The sequence below is a fragment of the Chrysemys picta genome, chromosome 12 (assembly GCF_011386835.1).
Source record: "Chrysemys picta bellii isolate R12L10 chromosome 12, ASM1138683v2, whole genome shotgun sequence".
In the NCBI taxonomy this organism is placed as follows: Eukaryota; Metazoa; Chordata; order Testudines; family Emydidae; genus Chrysemys; species Chrysemys picta.
In genome coordinates, this window is record NC_088802.1 from 34,431,961 (window position 1) to 34,453,995 (window position 22,035).

At 48.2% G+C, this 22,035-nt stretch overlaps 1 long non-coding RNA gene across 1 annotated transcript in view; it reads left to right on the forward strand.

The window, feature by feature from the left end:
- The window catches only part of LOC122172268 (uncharacterized), a 54,675-nt gene extending 33,534 nt beyond the window's left edge, over positions 1-21,141 (forward strand). Inside the window, exon 6 of the long non-coding RNA XR_010591856.1 lies at positions 16,094-21,141. This is a non-coding gene — a long non-coding RNA (uncharacterized LOC122172268). The remainder of the gene's footprint in view (positions 1-16,093) is intronic.
- Positions 21,142-22,035: the final 894 nt, after the last annotated feature.

The following is a 22,035-nucleotide window of genomic DNA, read 5'->3' on the forward strand; positions in this document are numbered from 1 at the left end:
GAGAAGGGTCTAGCTGCATGGGAACAGAGGGTACCAGCAGCAGAGCAGGGGAAAGGCAAGAGGAGCTCCAGCCTGACACCTCCCCAGGCTGAGGTTTTTTTTTTTTTTTTTTTTAAATGGAGATATCCTATCTCCTAGAACTGGAAGGGACCTTGAAAGGTCATCGAGTCCAGCCCCCTGCCTTCACTAGCAGGACCAAGTACTGATTTTTGCCCCAGATCCCTAAGTGGCCCCCTCAAGGATTGAACTCACAACCCTGGGTTTAGCAGGCCAATACTCAAACCACTGAGCTTGTTTAAGGTCTAAAGAGGTACCAGGGCTGAAGAGGTGTAGCCTGGAAATAGGTAAAGGCTGCTGGTCCAACCTCCTTGCCAGTGATGACTGGCCATTACAGACTGCAGTCTGTCCCAGAGAAAGGGGGCTAGATGACAACTGGCAGTAGCCACTGAGGCAAGGTGGGCTTAGAGTGTTGGGGGTTCCCCTTGGAGGGGAGACCTAGAGTGTGATGACTGCAGTGGGCAGAACCCAGAGGTAAAGGGCAGGGAGGGCCTGAGGTAGGAGAGACACTGGCCAGCAGGAAGTGCTCTGAATGCTGGAAAGAGCAGATGACCAGCAGGAGGTGCTGTGGTGGTGAGTCTGTGATCTGTTACACAGGAGATTAATGACTAGCTGCTCACCTCTGAGGGGAAATCACCTCATGAGTAGGTGGCAAGTGACACACACATCTCCTTGCTCTGTTGGATGAACTGGTGAGACAATGGCTTGGGGAATGGTCTTCTATACTCCTGTCTGGTGGCTAGAGCAGGAGTTGAGGGGTCAGGATCCATGTCCTACCTCTGTGTGAGCTGATCTAATCCACCCCTGCTGCCCTAAGGCACTTTGCCTGTCTTGGGTTCTTAGGCACCAATGATGTAATCCCAGAGTGCCTTGCTGTTGCACTATGCCATCTATGGAAGTTTAATTCTGGTACTGCCTGGGACATCGGTGACAAGGACCTATTAGCTTGTGCCATAGAGGCTTGTGTGCCTCTATTCTGAGGGCCTAGGTTCAGTCCTGTAAATCACCCATCCAGGGCATGGACTTCTCTCCCTGGTGTTTTGGCCTGTAGAAGCGGATGCTGAGAGATTTCATCAGTGAGGTGGAGTTGGCCACACCCCTTGTCTCTAGCCCTTTCTCCTGGTGCAAGGACAGCAGTGAGACTGAGTGGCACCATTGCTCTGGAAGATTCTTTGCTCTTGCAGGTGTGGGCAGGGGGCCATGCCTTTACTAGCCATAAGGGTGAGCGACTGAGGGGAGGGGGGGTGGAGAGAAGCTAGTGGGGGGGCAGAGATGGGGGTGTGTGAGGGTGGAGGCTTGGGAGGGGTAGGGGGGTAGTACAGAAGCAGGGCCTCGGGGGGAAGGGGCAGTGCAGGGAGGCAGCCCCTGAGGCCCTGTACTCTTAGGAAGCTTTTGCTGCTCCTGATGGGGAGCAGTGGGGGCAAAATACCTAACTGGCTTCAAGACTGCGCTTGATAAGTTTATGGAGGGGATGGGATGATGAGAGTGCCTACAGTGACGTGGCCCATCGGTGACTGCTTGCAAATATCTCTAATGGCTGGTGTTGGACACTAGAGGGGGAGGACTGAGTTACTACAGAATTCTTTCCCAGGTGTCTGCCTGGCAGGTCTTGCCCACATGCTTGGAGTCTAACTGAACACCATATTTGGGGTCGGGAAGAGATTTTCACTCAGGTCAGATTGGCAGAGACACGGGGGGGCGGGGTTCGCCTTCCTCTGCCACATGGGACAGTGGTTACTTGCTGGTGTAAATGGTGGATTTTCTGTAACTTGAAGTCTTTAAATCCTGATTTAAGAATGTCAGTAACTCAGCCAAAGGTTAGGGGTCTATTACAGGAGTAGGTAGGTGAGGTTCTGTGGCTTGTGATGTGCAGGAGATCAGACTAGATGACCATGATGGTTCCATCTGACCTTAAAGTCGATGAGTCTGAGTTATGCTGATGGTGTGAGACAAAGCAGCCTCAATGCCATAGAAAATCTGGCCCTCTAATTTCCTAAATCTGCTCTGCTGAAATCAGTCCCCATGTAAGAGGTCTGGATTCTGCATTTCCAGAAGCTGAGGTATCAGCACATGGGAGTCTGTCTAGCATGGCATGTAGGTACCTAGCTAGTATCTGAGCCTCTCCCAGACATTAATGGATTTTTCCTCACTTCATCACTGAGATGCAGGACAGTGTTGTTGCCCTCATTGCACAGACGGGGAAACTAAGGCACAGACAGCCCAAGTGATTTGCCAAGTTCACACAGGTAGCCTGTGGCAGATCAGGGAATAGACTTCAGAGTCTGTGCCTAAAACCATCCTTCCTGATGTCTGGGGTATGCTCCCATCTCCAGCTGTCAGAGTCTGTGCCTAAAACCATCCTTCCTGATGTCTGGGGTATGCTCCCATCTCCAGCTGTCTGTATGCTAAATGGCCCCACAGCCACCTACTGTCCTCAGCTTGCCCATGAGTTTTTAGTCACAAAAGACACCCAGAAGAAACACAAAACCTATTGAGGAAAATGGCTATCTGCCTGACACCAGTTATGGGATTTCTATCGATAGTTTTTGTTACAGTAGCACAGAGGCCTGTGACATGTCAGGATCCCATTATGCCAGGTGCGTCACAAACAGAGTGAAAGAGTCCCCACCCCACTAAGGTTACAGTGAAAATAGATAAAGCAACTTGCCTAAGGTCACACAGCAGGTCGGTGCTTGGAACAGAACCAAGGGCTCATGATCCCCTAGGGTACAAGAACATCCTGGAGCATATGCAGCACCCTTAGACTCTTTGTGCTTGTGAGTTGGGTAAGCTTTCCTTAATCCATAATGGGAGTACTTTAGAGCTCATGGAGAAAGGCATACCAAGAGCCCAAGGAGGGAAGCAAATGCCAATTAGAAATAAGGCACACATTTCTGACAGTGAGGGAGATAAACTATTATAACACCCTCCCAACACTGGAGGCTTTTTGGAATGTGCTTTAATCAGACACATTATTGGACTTTATAGGCAGGGCCGGCTCCAGGGTTTTGGCCGCCCCAAGCAGCCAAAACAAAAACAAAACAAAAAAAAGCTGCAATCGCGATCTTAAAAAAAGCCGCGATTGCGATCTGCGGCGGCAATTCGGCAGGAGGTCCTTCACTCCCAGGCGGAGTGAGAGACCTGTCGCCCCTTTCCGGAGCGGCCGCCCCAAGCACCTGCTTGAGAAGCTGGTGTCTGGAGCCAGCCCTGTTTATAGGGGGAACTGGGCAACATGTAATGGCCTGTTATACAGGAGATCAGACTGGATAATCTTATGATCCCATCTTGTGTGAAAATCTATGAATCTGTACTAAAGATGAGAGCTCAATTTACAAAGGTGGAGTATACCCATTTTATTTTATTTACAGTATCTTTATTGCCTGAAAAGTCTCTAGAGTACATTACTTTGCCTTCAATTTATTCTTCAGCTCCTCTTAGGCTTTGTCTACACTACTGGAATGATGGGATTGGAAAAACTGCATCATGGGATGTTGAGCACGCACACCCACCCACAATGCACTGCCATCCACTCAGCCTTCCCACAACTCCTAGCTGCAGAAGGTGCCGTGTAGCACAGTGGGATAGCTATCCACAGTGCACTGATCTGTCAATGCTAGAGCACCAACTGTGGACGTGCTCTGCTGACAGAAGGATCATTGTGTGAACATGCACAAGTGATGTAATTATAGCAGTTTTTGATCATTGGTGTAACTTGCTTCAGCAAAACTCTAGTGTAGACAGGGCCTTAGAGAAGGTAGGTGGGGTAATGTATTGTACTGTACCAACTTCTGTTGTGGCGAGAGAAGCTTTCAGGCTATACAGAGCTCTTCAGGGGGGTTAGTAGGTTACAGATTGTTGTGATGTGATGGCATATTGCAACAATCTGTAACCCACCTACCCCTCCTTTTGTCCTTTGACTACAGGGGTGTTAATGGGCCACTTCCCCTTGAATGGTCCCTTTTAGAATGTGCTAACTACTTATGCTAAACCAGGGGTTCTCAAACTTCATTGCACCAAGATCCCTTTTGACAATAAAAATTACTACATGACCCCAGGAGAGGGGACCAAAGTCTGAGCCCACCCAAGCTTCACCACCCCAGGCTGGGGGCCAAAGCCCCAGCCTCACTGTCCGGGGCAGCAGGGTCCTGTAACCTGTGCCTCACCACCCATGGCCAAAGCTGAAGCCCTCGGACCAGGGCCAGCTCTACCATTTTTGCCGCCCCAAGCAGCAAAAAACAAACAAAAAAAGCCGCTCAGGCTGTGCCACCTCAAGAATGGACGGAATGCTGCCCTTTAGCATGTGCTGCCCCTTAGCATGTGCCACCCCAGGCACATGGTTCCTCCGCTGGTGCCTGGAGCTGGCCCTGCCTTGGACTTTGGCTTCAACCATAGGCAGTGGAGCTCAGGCTTCTGCTTCAGCCCTGGGCCCCAGCAAATCTAAACCAGCCCTGGTGACCCTATTAAAACAGGGAACCGCTGTGCTAAACTATCTGACAGCTAAATACAAGATGGAACACTGAATACTTTTACTAGGACCCAGACCTGTAAAAGAGCTCTGTGTAGGTCAAAAGCTTGTCTCCCTTCCCAACAGAAGTTGGTCCAATAAACCCATGTTGTGTGTGTCAATCTTTTTTGACAGAAAATGCTTTTTCAATCAAAATGATTTTTGGTAAACTTTTTGCCTGTCTGATTTTTTTTTTTTTTTTTGGGTGGGGGGGATATTTTGGAAAAATGTCACTTTTGCTTCTCCCTCCCCATCTTAATCCCCAGTGGAAAACACATTTAAAAAGTGAGAGGTTTTCGGGTTTTTTAATTTACTGCTGAAACAAACATTTGATTTAAACAAAAAACCTAGAAAATATCCAACATTAATTTTTTAGACATTTCATCAAAAAAAATGTCATGGAAAAATTTAAACTCCTTTGCTTTGTAAATGTTTCCCAAAATAGTTAGTTGGTGGGTTGTTTGTTTGTTTGTTTGAATCGTTACTGTTAAATGAGTGCCTGTCTCAGAGCCTGTAGGAGGCTCCAAGTGCACTTTTAGCAAGTAACTGACTGAAGAGAGGCAGCTGGACAAACAGGCTATAAGACCACATTTCAGGTGTACTGGGAAGTAGGAAAGAAGACAAAGGTGGGGTTCAAGGCTAATGGAGGGGGAGGGGAAGATTGTAAAGAGGCCAGAGTAGTGTTGGAGGGCAAGGGGTGCCCTGATGTGAAGGGCTCTGTTGTTTTGTGTCTGTAGCTGTTTGGTTTATTCTCTGCTGTGGCATACCTGAAACAGTAGAAGAGTTCCAGATCTGATTGACGTTGCATACAAACTATATTCACCTATGCTCATCCAAAGTCTCCACTCACCTGTTCAGAAGATCTGCACTTCAGTCTGTTTGCCAGAAGCTGGGAATAGGCAACAAGGGATGGATCACTTGATGATTACCTGTTCTGTTCATTTCCTTTGAAGCACCTGGGATTGGCCACTGTTGGAAGATAGGATACTGGGCTAGATGAACCTTTGGTCTGACCCAGTATGGCCGTTCTTATGTTCAGTCAAAGCAGTGACTGCCGCTCAGAGCCCTGAGTACATACTTGTGTTGCTAGTCCAGGCTGGATTCTGTGCTGCTGTGTTGTCTTTGCTACTTTTAGCCATGTTAGCTAGATTATGCCTACCTGAACTGCAGTCACACCTCTGATTACAGTGTGGACAGACCCTAAGTGCCCAGATTTATATAATGCCACTGGTGTAGCCCAGTTGTATAATGAATGCTTGGGGATTTCAATTTAATTTTCAGCAGGTGTGTTGGTGTCTCACTCATATTTCACATTGAGTAGGTAGGGTGTTATTCTAGAGTGTCTAAGATTTGAATACTGTGGGAGACTGTATCAAAAGCTTTGCTAAAGTCAAGGTATAGATCATTCCATCCTTTCCCCATATCCAGAGCTAGTTATCTCACCATAGAAGGCAATCAGTTTGGTCAGGAATGACTTGCCCTTGGTGAATCCATGTTGACTGTTCCTGATCACCACCTTCTCCTCCAAGTGCTTCAAAATGGATTCTTTGAGGACCTGCTCCATGACTTTTCCGGGGACTGACCGGTCTGTAGTTTCCCCAGATTTTCCTTCTTCCCCTTTCTAAAGATGGGCACTAGATTGGCCTTTTTTCCAATCATCCAGGACCTCCCCTGATTGCCACAATTTTTCAAAGCTTTCAATCACATTAACCAAGTCCCTCAGCACCCTCAGATGCATTAGATCCAGCTCCATGGATTTGTGCATGTCCCACTTTTCTAAATAGTCCCTAACCTGTTCTTTCACCACTGAGGGCTGCTCCCCATACTGTGCTGCCCAGTATTTAGCTTACTCAAGTAAAACCTGTTTTACTTCCAACATTGTTAAATGTAGAACTCAAAAGATTTTGCAATGAAACAACAACTTAATTGAATATAGAAGAACAATAGCTACTCTGAGAGGCCAGTAAATAGTCATTTACTACAGAGTCCAGTCAGGGCCTAATTCTCTCTATCCAATTACACTGGTGTAACACCATTACAGTTTATGGAATTGCATTGGTATAAAACTGGGGTGACAAGGTGGAGTATGAAGCCCACATTATGTAGTTTTTGTAGTGGACCCATGAGTCACCTAGGCCCAATCCTCAAAGGTTTTCATGCACCTAACTCCCATTGATTTCAATGGGAATTAGGTGCCTAAATACCTTTGAGGATCCAGGCCTTAGGGACAGGCTGGGACTGACTATATCAGTGCTGACCCAAACAGACACATTCCAGGGTGATTCTAGTGAAGCAGGATTTCAGAGTGGACCAGCAGTTCTCTAAAAAAGCTAAGTAGTGTTTTTTTTTTTTAAACTAGATCCTGTCTGAGCAAATCATTCATAACCAGTCATTTGCTCCATGAATTTCAGCCTGTTCTGTCCAAGAACAGTGATTTTTCTAACATTTAGTCAATATTCAAAATTACAGACCAGATCTCTTCTGTAGATAATTCTTGGTTTGCATGTTGCTTGTATCATTGGGCATATTTGCACACTTTCCTTCTTCCCTATCCCACCTCTCTCTGCCCTTCCCCGGCCTTTCACTTTCCCTCCCCTTCCTTTCCTGCATGTCCCTAGATAGTGAGTAGGTGACTGATGGATAGGAAAGCTGATTATAGAATTATCAACCCCAGCCACTCAGAAATCATGAGGCAGGCCCCAAAACCATTTTGCTTAAAAACCATGAGATTTTGTTTACAGATACTGAAATACAAATAAACAGATGGCCAATTTTATTATCTGAGCCTTTATGGTGATTCATAGATTCTAGGACTGGAAGGGACCTCGAGAGGTCATCGAGTCCAGTCCCCTGCCTGCATGGCAGGACCAAATACTGTCTAGACCATCTCTCTGTAACCATGAGGTCTAGAAACTTACTCTTTTTAAATTGAAAGATGAGTCTCATGCCATCTTCTATTCCAGAAGTTGGGCTTTAAGAAAAACACTAAATATTGAGGGCCATATGATAAAATTGCAACAGCTATGACTAGATGATGATAGACTGATGAGGTAATTTGATTATAGTTTATTTCCCAAACCGGGTGTTATAAACCCAGCTAAAGTTACATTTAAAAGAAATGCAAACTTCTTAAATGCACAGGTAGGGCACCCAAACAACCTTAACTCTGCCCTGTAGTCACACCACAGGAGATTATACTGATTTCTAAAGACCTTTTTTCTTTTAATCTACTCTGGTATCACAAACAGTAAAATACCCAAATCAGAATGTGGTTATTGCAAAGTGCTGCTATATGGCAAAGTTAAGGTTTCTGATGGAGGAGAAACTTTCAGTTATGAATATAGGGAATCATGACTGGCACATCCATAATATTACTACTGATTTTTATAAGCTGCAAACAGCAGACCTAGTGAGCTGGCTCATTTGTGTCCTAAACAGCCAGAATGCAATGTACAGATTCGTGGCAGGTCCTTTAAACAGCCTGTGATTTTTATGGGGGAAATAACTGAAGGAGCGTGGAGCCCAAAGCACAGCATTGGGATCCAGAACTGAAGTTCCAGCACTCTCCAGTTTGGGCATGTTTGGCTGCAGCATTTTGATTCAGAGGAACATCCTCATCAGGCCCCCAATCCTGCTTACTAGTGAAGCCAGTGGGTGCATAGCTGGGAGGGGACCATAAGGGTATAACAAGACAGCAGACAAAAGAATATGGTGTTGAAGAGGAATGCAGCTTCAAGCAGGGCAAGAGGAGGGCTCAAATGAACATCTGGCTCAGTATCTGTTTAAGTGGCTCTGCAGCTTGTGAGTGTATTTAGGGTAACAGCAGAGCCAGCCAAGAATTCCAGAGTTTTGTAAACTAGTTAAAACAAGGCAATATTGTGGCATCAACTGTAGAGAAAAAGGAATGTTGAAGGAAGCAGAGTTTATTGATCTGACATCCTGCCTGCCAGGGATGGCAAAACAATTCTGCTTCCGCCATAAATCACAGGCTATTTAAAGGGCCTGACCCAAATATATACATTGCATTCTGCCTGTGTAAGACACAGCTGAGCCAAGAGGAAACTAGAGCAAGAACAGTGGGTTAATTAGCCCTGTTCTGCTCAGCCAGAAGTCCTTGGAGATTAAAGCCAGCTAGTTTCTCAATTCCTCCCCCTTCAAAGAGCCTGGCCTTCTGGACGAAGCTCCGAGGACCAGCCTGCCTTGCTTTAGGAAAAAGCCATCGCTGCAGCTGAAGGAGGACCAAGCAAGACTCAAAAGCAGGGCATGAGATACAGAGCGGCTACCTGCTAGGTCACCAGTCGCAAACCATTGCTGGAACTTGAAGGAACAGTAGCAAGATGTCATGCTAAGCTCCTTCCCTGCTCCCCATTACTGTAGTACCTGAGCACCTCTCCATTTTCAGAGCAGTAGCCGTGTTAGTCTGTATCAGCAAAAAGAACAAGGAGTACAAGGTGCCACAAGTACTCCTCATTCTCTTCTCCATTTTCAGGCCACTTATTCTCCCAATAGCCAGCTGAAGTAACAACAGTAGTGAAGCCAGAGCAGCATGGGCTGCACAAGCCCACCTGGGACCCTGCTTGTGTACTCAGGGACTAAGCCATGCTCCAGCAGCTTCAGTGCTATTGTTACTTGAGCTAGATCTACACATGCTGCCATCACACCACTGACTGCAGCATAGACTGACCTCAAGGGATTTCCTCAAACTTGTATAGGAAGCCTGGGGCAGAGCAGGGAATTGAACCCGGGTCTCCCACAGCATCTAACCACTGGGCCATCTTTCTGCACTAACAGCAAGCACCTGGGCTCTGTGGAAATCACAAATCCCAGCATGGTCTGCTCACCCCTTCATCCTTCTGATGTAGGGCACCTGGGCCAAAGCCAGAGGCAATGTGTAGGTTAGAGCCCTTTAACCAAGTGGCTCTCAACCTTTCCAGACAATTGTACCTCTTTCAGGAGTCTGATTTGTCTTACATACCCCAAGTTTCACCTCACTTATAAACTACTTACTTACAAAATCAGTCATAAAAATACAAGTGTGTCAGCACACTGAGTGACAAATTGCTGACTTTCTCATTTTAGTTTATACTGACTTTGCTAGTGCTTTCTGTATCCTGTTATAAAACTAGGCAAATATGTAGATGAGTTGATGTATCCCCTAGAAGACCTCTGCATACCCTCAGGAGTACACCTACCCCTGGTTGAGAAGCACTGCTTTAGCCCTATTTATACTTGCTTACTGGTACCATCAGAGTATCAGGGAGCCTAAAATGGTGTAATATACACCTAGAGCAGACCAGAAGAACCTGTAAATATATGTCAATTCAGACTCACTTCTTAAGCTGGCCCACTAAATTCCAGAGACAAGGTGGGTGAGGTAATAGCTTGTATTGGACCAACTTCTGTTGGTCAGAGAGACAGCTTTGGAGTCCCAGACCTTTTCTACACGTCTGGGAAGCTTACCCAGAGTGTCACAGCTAAATACCAGATCAAACAGATTGTTGAGCATAAGAAGTTAGTACATATTCTATGGGACCATTCAAGGTGAAGTGGCCTGTTCACACCCCTGTAGTCATAGGACAAAAGTGGGGAGGGTGAGCGGGGGGGGGGGGGGAGTGGGGGTTTACAGATTGCTGTAATAAGCCATAAATTCAGTGTTTTAAGACCGTTTTTTTTTTTTAGTGTCTAGCAGAGTGATGAATTTAAGCTCCCAGCAGTAGCGTAGCTAGTGGGGTGCAGGGGAAGCAGCCACTTCCCCTCAGCACATTTTTCAAAAGCGGCTGCTGGAACTCTGGGTCCCTGTGCAGCCCGGCTCGGCTTGGCAGGGGGAAAGCTGCTGTGGCTGCAGTCCCGCGCAGGCTGAAGCGGGCAGAGTCGCATGGCAGAGGGCTGGAGGCAGGACATCTGCCCTGTCCGTCAGCCAGCCTGCCCTCCCGGGTGGGGCGGGGACACCTCCTACAAGCCAGGGTGCGCAGCCACCCCTGTCCCTGCTGCCCCGCTCCTGGCACACGGCCGGAGCCGTGGGGCTCTCCCCCCACCTCCGCCATGAGGAGCCCTCCGGCCCCCCCGAGGCTGCGCCTGCTGCTCTGCCGGGGGGAGCCGGCAGCCCCAGCCAGCCGTCGCCGCCAGCCTGCTCTGCCTGAGCCCCTGCTGGGGAGGAGGGACGGCGAGCCCGGCACTTGCTCCCAGCCCAGGAGGAGACAAGCTGGAAGCTCCCCGCCTGAGCCACGGGGACAGACTCCATTCCCCGTGGGGAGCCGGCTCCTAGGTTGCGCCAGACTCAGCGCCAGGAGCTGGGCACCCTGGCGCTGTGGGGGAGGAGGAGGCGCCCGATCCCCTCTGAGGGGGGGCGCACAGCATGGCCTCAGCGTGGTCAGAGAAGCCAGTGGGGGCGTGGAGTGGCCGGAGGAGGAACCAAGGGGGGCGTGGCCAGAGGAGGAGCCAAGCGGGGGTACCTTTTTTGTGTTTGCTCCCACTGCACTTAGAACCTGGCTACGCCCCTGGCTCCCAGGCTTGTCTTTTGAATGTTTCCTTTGAGGATGGGGACTGATAGACCTTATCTCACTGATATCCTGGGACCCAAACGGCTACAACAGGGCATGCAACCACTGAGTTCCGTGTGTTCACTGTGTGAGCCTCCCTGATAAGCCCTAAAGAATCCACCATCTTGTGCACTGTGTCTGGCCCCTGAAGAGACCGGAGCATTTCTTCAGCAAAGCAGAGCTTTGCTGAGACATCATCCCCCAAAACATCCCCTGCTGGCTCTGTGCGGTGGCTCCCACACCCTCCCCTGGAGATGCTGTGTGCATGTGGACATAGGCGTGGGAACTAAGGGTGTGTGGGGTGCTGCAGCACACCCAGGATCCTGGCCACCAGCCCCACGTGCCCAGGGTCCCGGCCTCAGCTCTGGGGGTGGTGGTGGTGGACAGAGGTAAGGGCTAATAGCACCCCTGCTATTAAAAATGTTCGCGCGCCACTGCATGTGGAGCAATCTGGGCTCTTAGATGGGATATACAAACCCTACACTGGGCCCAAAGGGGTGAAAAGGCAATTGTAGGCTCAGATAGCCCTGCCCCTCTGACTGGTGGAAGCCAAGGGTGGTGGCCAGGCTGCAGGGGAGAGGAGTCCTTTGCTGGCCAGACAGGGCTGAGCCTGAGGGGGGAGCAGAGAGTGGGGAAGGCCCACGGGCAGAACCTTCCCCAGCCCCCCACCCTTTGAGAATCTGCGTGGCCCTGCTCCTTTGGACCCTTTGGTAAGTAACTGTTTGGACTATAAGGGGCCACACCCTCAAATTGAAGGGAGATGGATGGTAAGTGGCCCGGGGCAGGTGACTTGGACTTATTGCAGGCATTGCTTCTCACGGGGCCCTGGGCTGGGACCCAGGGGAGGGCCTGGGTCCCCATACTGCACCCCATAAGGGCTGAGGCCCAGATATGGGTGGAAAACTGAAATTCCTGACTTGGGGCAGAGGTGCCTGTTCCTGACCCTCTGACAGAGAGGCAAGGGACTGGAAGCCAAGTGTACTACCCACTAGGCCTCCCAGCCCCCATCACAGGGTCTTTCAAGGTGAAACTCAGATTGGAATTGTTAAGCCTGGAGAACAGGATATGAGTTAGATCTGCAGCCTGAGCTGGGCTCCTAACAGGGCAGAGACCCCTTGCAACAGCATTTTACAGCATATCCTGTGAGCTCTGATGAATCCAGCAAAGCCCATCACAGCTAAACAGCCAAGCCAGCTGCCTGGACAGGGTACAAAGAGGAGCACTGGTGCTTTTTAAAGACACCATAATAGAGGCCCAACTTCAATGTATACCCCAAATTAAGAAACACAGTAAAAGAACTAAAAGAGAGCCACCGTGGCTTAACAACCATGTAAAAAAAGCACTGAGAGATAAAGACTTCCTTTAAAAAGTGGAAGTCAAATCCTAGTGAGGCAAATAGAAAGGAGCATAAACACTGCCAAATTAAGTGCAAGAATGTAATAAGAAAAGCCAAAGAGGAGTTTGAAGAACGGCTAGCCAAAAACTCCAAAGGTAATAACAAAATGTTTTTTTAAGTACATCAGAAGCAGGAAGCCTGCTAAACAACCAGTGGGGGCCCTTGATGATCGAGATACAAAAGGAGCGCTTAAAGACGATAAAGATATTGTGGAGAAACTAAATGGATTCTTTGCTTCAGTCTTCACGGCTGAGGATGTTAGGGAGATTCCCAAACCTGAGCTGGCTTTTGTAGGTGACAAATCTGAGGAACTGTCACAGATTGAAGTGTCACGAAAGGAGGTTTTGGAATTAATCGATAAACTTAACATTAACAAGTCACCGGGACCAGATGGCATTCACCCAAGAGTTCTGAAAGAACTCAAATGTGAAGTTGCGGAACTGTTAACTGAGGTTTGTAACCTGTCCTTTAAATTGGCTTCTGTACCCAATGACTGGAAGTTAGCTAATGTAACGCCAATATTTTAAAAGGGCTCTAGAGGTGATCCCAGCAATTACAGACCGGTAAGTCTAATGTCTGTACCGGGCAAATTAGTCGAAACAATAGTTAAGAATAAAATTGTCCGACACATAGAAAAACAAACTGTTGAGCAATAGTCAACATGGTTTCTGTAAAGGGAAATCGTGTCTTACTAATCTATTCGAATTCTTTGAAGGGGTCAACAAACATGTGGACAAAGGGGATCCAGTGGACATAGTGTACTTAGATTTCCAGAAAGCCTTTGACAAGATCCCTCACCAAAGGCTCTTACGTAAATTAAGCTGCCATGGGATAAAAGGGAAGGTCCTTTCATGGATTGAGAACTGGTTAAAAGAGAGGGAACAAAGGGTAGGAATAAATGGTAAATTCTCAGAATGGAGAGGGGTAACTAGTGGTGTTCCCCAAGGGTCAGTCCTCGGACCAATCCTATTCAACTTATTTATAAATGATCTGGAGAAAGGGGTAAACAGTGCGGTGGCAAAGTTTGCAGATGATACTAGCAGACTGTGAAGAACTTCAAAAAGATCTCACAAAACTAAGTGATTGGGCAACAAAATGGCAAATGAAATTTAATGTGGATAAATGTAAAGTAATGCACATTGGAAAAAATAACCCCAACTATACATACAATATGATGGGGGATAATTTAGCTACAACAAGTCAGGGAAAAGATCTTGGCGTCATCGTGGATAGTTCTCTGAAAATGTCTACGCAGTGTGCAGAGGCGGTCAAAAAAGCAAACAGGATGTTAGGAATCATTAAAAAGGGGATAGAGAATAAGACTGAGAATATATTATTGCCCTTATATAAATCGATGGTACGCCCTCATCTCGAATACTGCATACAGATGTGGTCTCCTCATCTCAAAAAAGATATACTGGCACTAGAAAAGGTTCAGAAAAGGGCAACTAAAATGATTAAGGGTTTGGAACGGGTCCCATATGAGGAGAGATTAAAGAGGCTAGGACTCTTCAGCTTGGAAAAGAGGAGACTAAGGGGGGATATGATAGAGGTATATAAAATCATGAGTGATGTGGAGAAAGTGGATAAGGAAAAGTTATTTACTTATTCCCATAATACAAGAACTAGGGGTCATCAAATGAAATTAATAGGCAGCAGGTTTAAAACAAATAAAAGGAAGTTCTTCTTCACGCAGCGCACAGTCAACTTGTGGAACTCCTTACCTGAGAAGGTTGTGAACGCTAGGACTATAACAGAGTTTAAAAGAGAACTGGATAAATTCATGGTGGTTAAGTCCATTAATGGCTATTAGCCAGGATGGGTAAGGAATGGTGTCCCTAGCCTCTGTCTGTCAGAGGATGGAGATGGATGGCAGGAGAGAGATCGCTTGATCATTTCCTGTTAGGTTCACTCCCTCTGGGGCACCTGGCATTGGCCACTGTAGGTAGACAGGATACTGGGCTAGATGGACCTTTGGTCTGACCCGGTACGGCCTTTCTTATGTTCTTATGTTCACTGTGTGTGATTCCCTCCAGCTGATGGGATGGGCCAGGGAACTCATGATCAGCTGCCAATTAGCAAAAGCACTTGGAAAGTCCTCGAGCCAAAGGTTAAGTGCAAGGTGAGAAGATCAGGGTCAGACTTCCTATGCTGACACAGGTGTGCTATGGGGGCCTTCCCCTTTAGTGAGCCCATCTGTGGGCCTGGCAGAACTGCAATTCCACATTTGGAGGCATGGCGAGGCTGCTATGGTCCAGATCCTCAAAGGTATTTAGGCTCCTAACTCCTCCTTTGAGGATCTGGCCTGTGTCCTTAACCCTATCCTGCCAAGGGCACATGGTCCCCCAATGGGGCTGGGGGGGAGGCAGGGTTAGGGCTCAGCCTTCACCCACCTGCAGAGCTGGCTGCTTGTGTGGGGAAGCTCTGTGGTGGGAGCTGCTGGAGGCCCTGTGCTTCCCTCCAGCACCTCCCGAGTGGCCCCTTCCCATGGTGCAGCTGAGCCTGTCTGCTGGTGGAGGAAGCGAGGGGCTGGTTCCAGGACCCCAGCAGAATCCGTGCAATCAGGGCAGCAGTGCAGAGTGTCCTGGGGTTGAGTGGCATGGTGCTGAGCTTTGCTCAGAGCAAGGGCAAGCACAGAGGTGATGGAAAGCCTGGCATTGCTGCAAGCACTTGTGAGTGGTGGTTTGGGGCTGGACAGGCGTACCCAGGGGGTCCAACTACCTCTGTAATGTAGACCAGACCATAGGCAGTTGTGTTAAGGTACTACTGCTTTGTGAAAACCGGACTCCCTGCTCCACCTCTGCCCCGTTGCCTGCTCAGCCTCTGCCCTTGAGGCCCCACTCCCACTTGCTCATCTTCCCCCCCCTTCCCCTCCCTGGATCCTCTTCCCCCCACTCCCCCATTGCTGAGCTCCCTCTGCTCCAGGGCTGGGATGGGAGCTGCAGCCTGACATGGAGGCTGCCTGCAGGTAGGAGGTAGCCCCGGCTGAGCAGGGTTGGGGCGGGTTGATGACCCAACACCATCCCCCACCTTCTGGGGTCCGGGCCCTTTTATGACTGTGGTGCCCTTCAAAATATCTGGGGGGTGGGAGAGGCTGGACGGGGCTGGTTGGGTTCCTGGTGTGAGTCAGAGCTGCCGGAGGGCTGTTCCAGCTGGTGGGCCTGGCCAGAGCATAGAGACACCCCAGTGCTTTCCCTGCCCTGGGGGATCTGAGGGGGAGGGGTGGTGCAGGGCCACAGCACCAGCTCTCCACTACCCAGGGTCCCCCCCTACTCTGGAAGAGCTCCCACCTGGGCATCAGGTCTCCAGCCCCTGTGCATGGGGGAGCAGCACAGGCTCTGCAGAGAGTGTGGCCCTTTGAAATCAGTGGGGTTAGTTGTGCAGTGAGGCAGCAGAACAAGCTGCAATTAATTAACCCTCAAAACACCCCCACTGAATTGAAAGCACAGAGCAGTGAAATGACTTGCCCAGTGTCATATGGGGGGTTGGCAGAGCCAGGAATAGTTCTCGGGATCTGCTGGTCCCATATTCTGACCATCTCAGCTGGGCAAAGGGAGGGCTGTGCTGTCCCTCACCATCCTTTTCTTTTTTTCCCAGGGATGAAACCCACAAGAGGGGACCGTAGCTACACACAGCACATGGATCCTTCGGATTTCTTGGCATTCACAGCACTGCCAAACCCACCCGGTCCCAGCCCCAGCCTGGCCTGCAGCCCTGTCTACACACAGATCTGAGTTTGTTGCTCAGCTGCTTTGCTCTTAAAAGGGGGCACTCCTTGCCTCACTTCCCTGCACATCCCTGACAGCCAGGGCAAGGGCAGCGGGGCTCCGGTATCCTGAGGCTGTGTGACCCAGGCACTCTGCTTTATACCTATATATGGAGAGAATTACAGTACTTGACATGGGGATTTCTATGGGTGTTTGCCGTGTTTACTCTAGTATCTTGGCATAAATTAATTTGTTCTAATATCCTGGCACAAAGGCATGTGCATTAGCTTTTGAGTCCCTCCAGGAACCTTCGAGTACCGTCTTGGGCAAAGCAGCTCATTAAAAGCTACTGATTGCTGGAGTCAATTATGACATTAACTTGTCAAGGTAAATTGGCTCTTTTCCTGCCTTCTTTTTCCATTGTTAAGAGGTTGTCATGCTGGCAGCCCTGGAAATTGGAGTTATTTGTCCTCCAAAGAGGTACAATATGGGCACTAATGGAGGAGGGACTTGCCGCCTCTAAGGGTGAGGAAGAGTTTATTTGCCATGGTCCGTTCAATTTCTTGGTGTCGGTGCTGAGATTTCTAAGCCAGGTGGGAGTGGGCTCTTGTGATGTGGACATCTGTCCTTCTGGACTAGCAACACCCACACATTGCATGTTGGCCACCAGGCCCCCATCAGACAGCGATGACGCTAGAGCCCAACCCTGCAAAATTCAGCGCTCTCAAATCTGGAGCCCAGGACACACAGAATATACCAGGAGATGCTCAGCACCACACAGAATTGGATCCTGAATCACCGCTAGCTCAGAATTAACCCACTGGGCCTGATTCTCCCTTGCCTTGGAATTTGTGCAGCCGTGACCCTGACACAGCGTGAGTGCGGGATGTGCAGTGTGACCCCTGTGGTCCGAGTGAGTGGAGAATACTGACCATTTTACACCCACTTGGCACAGGGGTGTGTAGTATGTGAGTTGTGAGGCAATCAGGTCTGTTGATCTTTGTGCTGATCCTGATGGCAAATCCTGGTGAAATGAGCATGCCGGGCCACATTCCCAGTGCTCTGTGCTGGCCCCAGGGCCCGTGGCACACTATCCCTACCAGCGGGAGGAGAGAGGAAATATCTTGTTTGATGATTGCATCCTGTGTTTCTAGAGGGCTTGCTATCTATGACAATCCAGATGTTTCCTGTCTCCCCACAGCTGGGAGCAGCTATTGGCTGGAAGTACTTCCTAATCCTAATGTGTCGGTGGGGATTTCCCTATGGAATCTGAGGGAAATTAACTTCCAGGCAGATTCTCTTCCCAAAGCCCTGATGACCATTTCCCCCTCTCCCTGAGGATGAGTGCCGTGTGAAGGTCATGTAGCCCAGCACCTCTGGGCGGGGGTGGAGCCTGGGGCCTCTAGTTTTGAAAGCACAAACCTCTACTGTCTGAGCTGCAAGATCCAGTTCCATTAGGAGAGGCTGTAGCCAGCTGATCAACCTGTCTGTGACCCAGCCGCCACTAGCAGGGACAGAGTGCCGCACTGAGTGGGTCCCAGTTATTAAGCTGTGAGGGCCCCACGGGTTCACATCCAGTGGATTCAGAGTGCTTGGATATGATCAAATCAGCTTTGCTGGGATGCTGGCACCTCCAATGCCAGTGTGGCTGGAGGCTTCCTGGTTTGTGAATGAGCCATTTCCTGTGAGCGGATGCTACCCTAGGCCATGACCCCTTGCATTTCATTCGGTGCCTGACCTCAGGTCTAGCTGGTTTAGTAAAAAGAAGAACAGGAGTACTTGTGGCACCTTAGAGACTAACAAATTTATTAGAGCATAAGCTTTCGTGGACTACAGCCCACTTCTTAGTAAGGAGTTTGGACACCAGAGCGACAAAAGGATCCAGAATTTATAAACAAAAAGGCAAGAGGTGTGGGCCTAGATTTACTGAACCTGGCACAGGAGGTAGAGAGCAGCCAAGTGAGGCACTGACCATTAGATGCTACCAGAGGAGCCATAACAGACACCTCCAAGGCTTTACCCGCTTCTCCTCTTCCTTACACCGGTAAAAGAAGTGGTTCTTGTAGTGCAAAGGGGTGGTAAAGGTGCCCAAACCAAGCAGCTGAAGATTGCCCCAGTGGCATGTCAGAGGGTGTGGCTAGGGGCCAGAGGGCTGCTCTGCTCCAGTGATTCCTGGCAGGTGGAAAGGCCCTGTGGGCGCTGTTACTAGCCTGCATAAATTAGTGCAGCCCCAAGAGATGCCCCCTATAACTCAAATTCATGCCCATCAGACTTGTATGCTGCAGCTCGCAGTCTGTGTGTGTACGTCCGAATGTTAGGCATGGCACTGTGCTGCTCTGGTACACTGGCTGTGTGCCTGCCTCACATATTCACATGGACCAGGGGGCGGCTGTGCTGCTCTCCTGCCCTAAGCAGCTTGCCACCTGCAGCCAGGAGGGACAGCGTGGGGAGGTCAAGAGGACAACTGGCATCTCTGGGTGCTCTGTACCTGCAGCGACCTCAGGGGCTCTGTGCAGGGCCAGCTCCAGGCACCAGCTTACCAAGCAGGTGCTTGGGGCGGCCACTTCAGAGAGGGGTGGCACGTCCAGCTGTTCGGCGGCAATTCGGCGGACGGTCCCTCACTCCTGCTCAGAGTGAAGGACTTCCTGCCAAATTGCCACCGCAGATCACGATCGCGGCTTTTTTTTTTTTTGTTTGGCTGCCTGGAGCCGGCCCTGGCTCTGTGGCAAGAAGAGCTGAGGGATTTCTTGAAATAAATATTTAGAATGACTTAGAAAAGACGACATTAAATTATGACTACGGTTGCTTATCGTACCCCAAGCCCAGTGCTTTAAAATGAAGGGAATTAAAAGTTAAGGTTCTTCATAACTCATCATTTGAAAAACACAATCTGTACATTTCTCTCCCCCCGCACCCCCTAAGGATTCCAAGAAGTGAAATAAGGCGATCTAGGGTAAAACATTTAAAAATGCCTCAGTGACTTGGGAACCTATGTCCCATTTTCAAATGTGTCTTAGCACTTGGGGACAGATTTTCAAAGGTATTTAGGAATCTAAAGATGTAGCTAGGGGGCTAGTGGTGCTGTCAAAAGCAACTAGGAACCTAAGTCCTGTTGAATTAGGTGTCTAAATACTTTTGAAGAGCTGCACCTTAGGCACTCTTGAAAATTTTATCCATAATCACATTTATCCACTAAAAATGTAATTCATGCCTCAGGCTGCTAAAACTGTCATATACAGCCTTAAGTACCACTACACTAACAGATAAAGGGAATTGTTTTATCTGTAAAGTTACACAAACAAGCTGTGTTTGCTATAGGGAAAAAATGCATTCATTTACAATATCTGGTGTATTGTTTGTTGGAAAGAACCTTACCTAGTCAATGTAGTTGTTTATGGTCTTACATTTTTTAAACACATTCACGTTTCTTAAACTTTGACATTAATTTGATTTAAAAAAAACTAATTATTAAATATGTGGTTCTTTGCTACTGTAACCCACACACCTCCTGGGTGTGGTGTTCTGTTCCCAAGGGAGGGAGAGTGTGATTATGAGTCTGCTCTATAGCCTTAGCTAACAGCCATATGGCTTTTAGCTCATGTGGTAGAGGCTCACATACTAAGCTCCACAGGCCCCAGGTTTGATCCCACCCACTAACAACCGGGGGTCTGTCAGTGTTACAAGTGGGGGCTCCTCCAGGATTTCAACTGGGAAGTCTCTCTGAAACTCTGGATGCGCTTCCTCAGCTAGGGGAAGTATGTAACCCACACACTTCCTAGGTGTGGTGTTCTGTCCCATCGAGTGGCACTGAGACGTCGTCACTACCCGCCCGGATCGGCGGTAGAAAATCGATCTCTTGGGGATCGATTTATCGCGTCTCGTCGGGACGCGATAATCGATCCCCGAATCGACGCGCGTACTCCACCAGCCCAGGTAAGAGTAAGCGCTGTCGACGGGAGAGCCGCAGCGGTCGATTTGCCGCCATCCTCACAGCGGGGTAAGTCGGATCAGATATGTCGAATTCAGCTACGCTAGTCCCATAGCTGAATTTGCGTATCTGAAATCGATTCCCCCCGTAGTGTAGACGTAGCCTTAGAGAGATTATGAGTCTGCTCTACAGCCTTAGCTAGCAGCCATAGAGCTTTTAGCTCATACAGTAGAGGCTCATACACTAAGCTCCAGAGGCCCCAGGTTCGATCCTGCTCACCGATGATCAGGGTCCATCGGCGTTACGCTAGTAAGAAATTTAAGTGAATGTCAATGGACTTCATTTCATCCATTTATTTTATTGTGTAGGCTGTGGTATGTAAAATAAGTGGTCATAATTAAGACCGCATAGGACAATTTAACATCATAGTAACGTCATTAATTACATTTTTAATAGAAAAATGTGATTGTCATAACTCTTTGGAATCCTTTTTGGAAAAAAGGTACATTTTCCCAATGAATAGTTATGAAAACCTTTAACTTTTAATTTCCTTCATTTTTAAAGCATTGAGTTTGGGGTGTTATAAGCAAACTTACCAGTAATTTCACATAGTTTCTTGTAAATCATGTTTCGTATTTTCATTCATGTTGATCTTTTCATTCAAAGTAATTTTTTGGTCTACAATCAGATTGGAGGAAATAGACCATACAAGTTTCTTGAAAGTTGCCCCTATTCTTTGATAGATTTTTGTAAAGGGGATATGTAAACATTTTTAAATTCTGCAGCACTGGTCATCATATGTACACTTGTTCATTCTGTGGTTATACTTCAGAGACTATCAATTGCTTGAGATATGTTTTATTTCTATCTGTCACACTTATAAGGACCCATTACAGAAGTATCTGAGGACTTCACAATCTGAAATTTGCTCATTGTTTTCCTTTACTCATTTGAACTCCAAGGGAAACATGCTTGCATTAAATAAATATGGAAAATATTAATAACTTCTATGCAACATCATATAACTTCTGTATTATATATATATAATGTTATTAAATGAAAACACTTACTTTACCTTCAGTGGACTCTCACTGATCCTCTGCTGATGTGTGTCCTTTTTCAAAATATATCTTTTTAGGTCAGACTGTGGTGCCTCGTGGGAGTTGTAGTTTGATGGCTTTATGCCCTCATTCTCTCTTACAGGCACCTGGACTACATTTCTCATGATGCATTGCAGTCTCCCTCTGACTCAGCCCTGTGGTGCATCATGGAAGATGTAGTCCAGCCACTGAGTCCCGCCTGAAGTATCTGAACTACAACTCCCAAGAGGTACCGTGGCACCTGAGACATATGCAGTTTAATAGTGAACGGATTCAAAAACAAATGTTTTAATGTTTCCAAATTGAAACGTATTAGAACTTTCCATTCTGTGCTGAAGTCAATATTTTGACTTTTTGTCCCAATTCAGGATGAAAACAGACCAAGAAATGTCAGACTTTTTTTCTCATGGGATGCAGATTCCAACATTTTCTCAGCTCTAGTTCCCAGCTAAGCTGCCTGCCCATAGTTTATAGAATGAAGTGAATGCCCTTGAGTCTCCAGCCTTCCCTTCCCCTCCCGCATCTATCCAGCAGAGCCGAAGCCCCTCCGCAGCTCCAGCAGGATTTCCTCCTTCACTAGGGAAATGAGGTTGGCAAGCAGTCCCCTCTGCAACTGCAGAATCATTGGCCTGGGGACCATGGTGCTGTGAATCTCTTGACAGTGTTTTGAATTCCCTCGGGGTCACCATATGGAATTAATTCAGAGGAGGCATGTTCAGAGCAGAGGATGGGGAGGTGGCTCTCTTCCAAAAGCCACTGCTCTATCTAGGTTTGTCAAAGAGACATTAGGGGAGAGCAGGCACC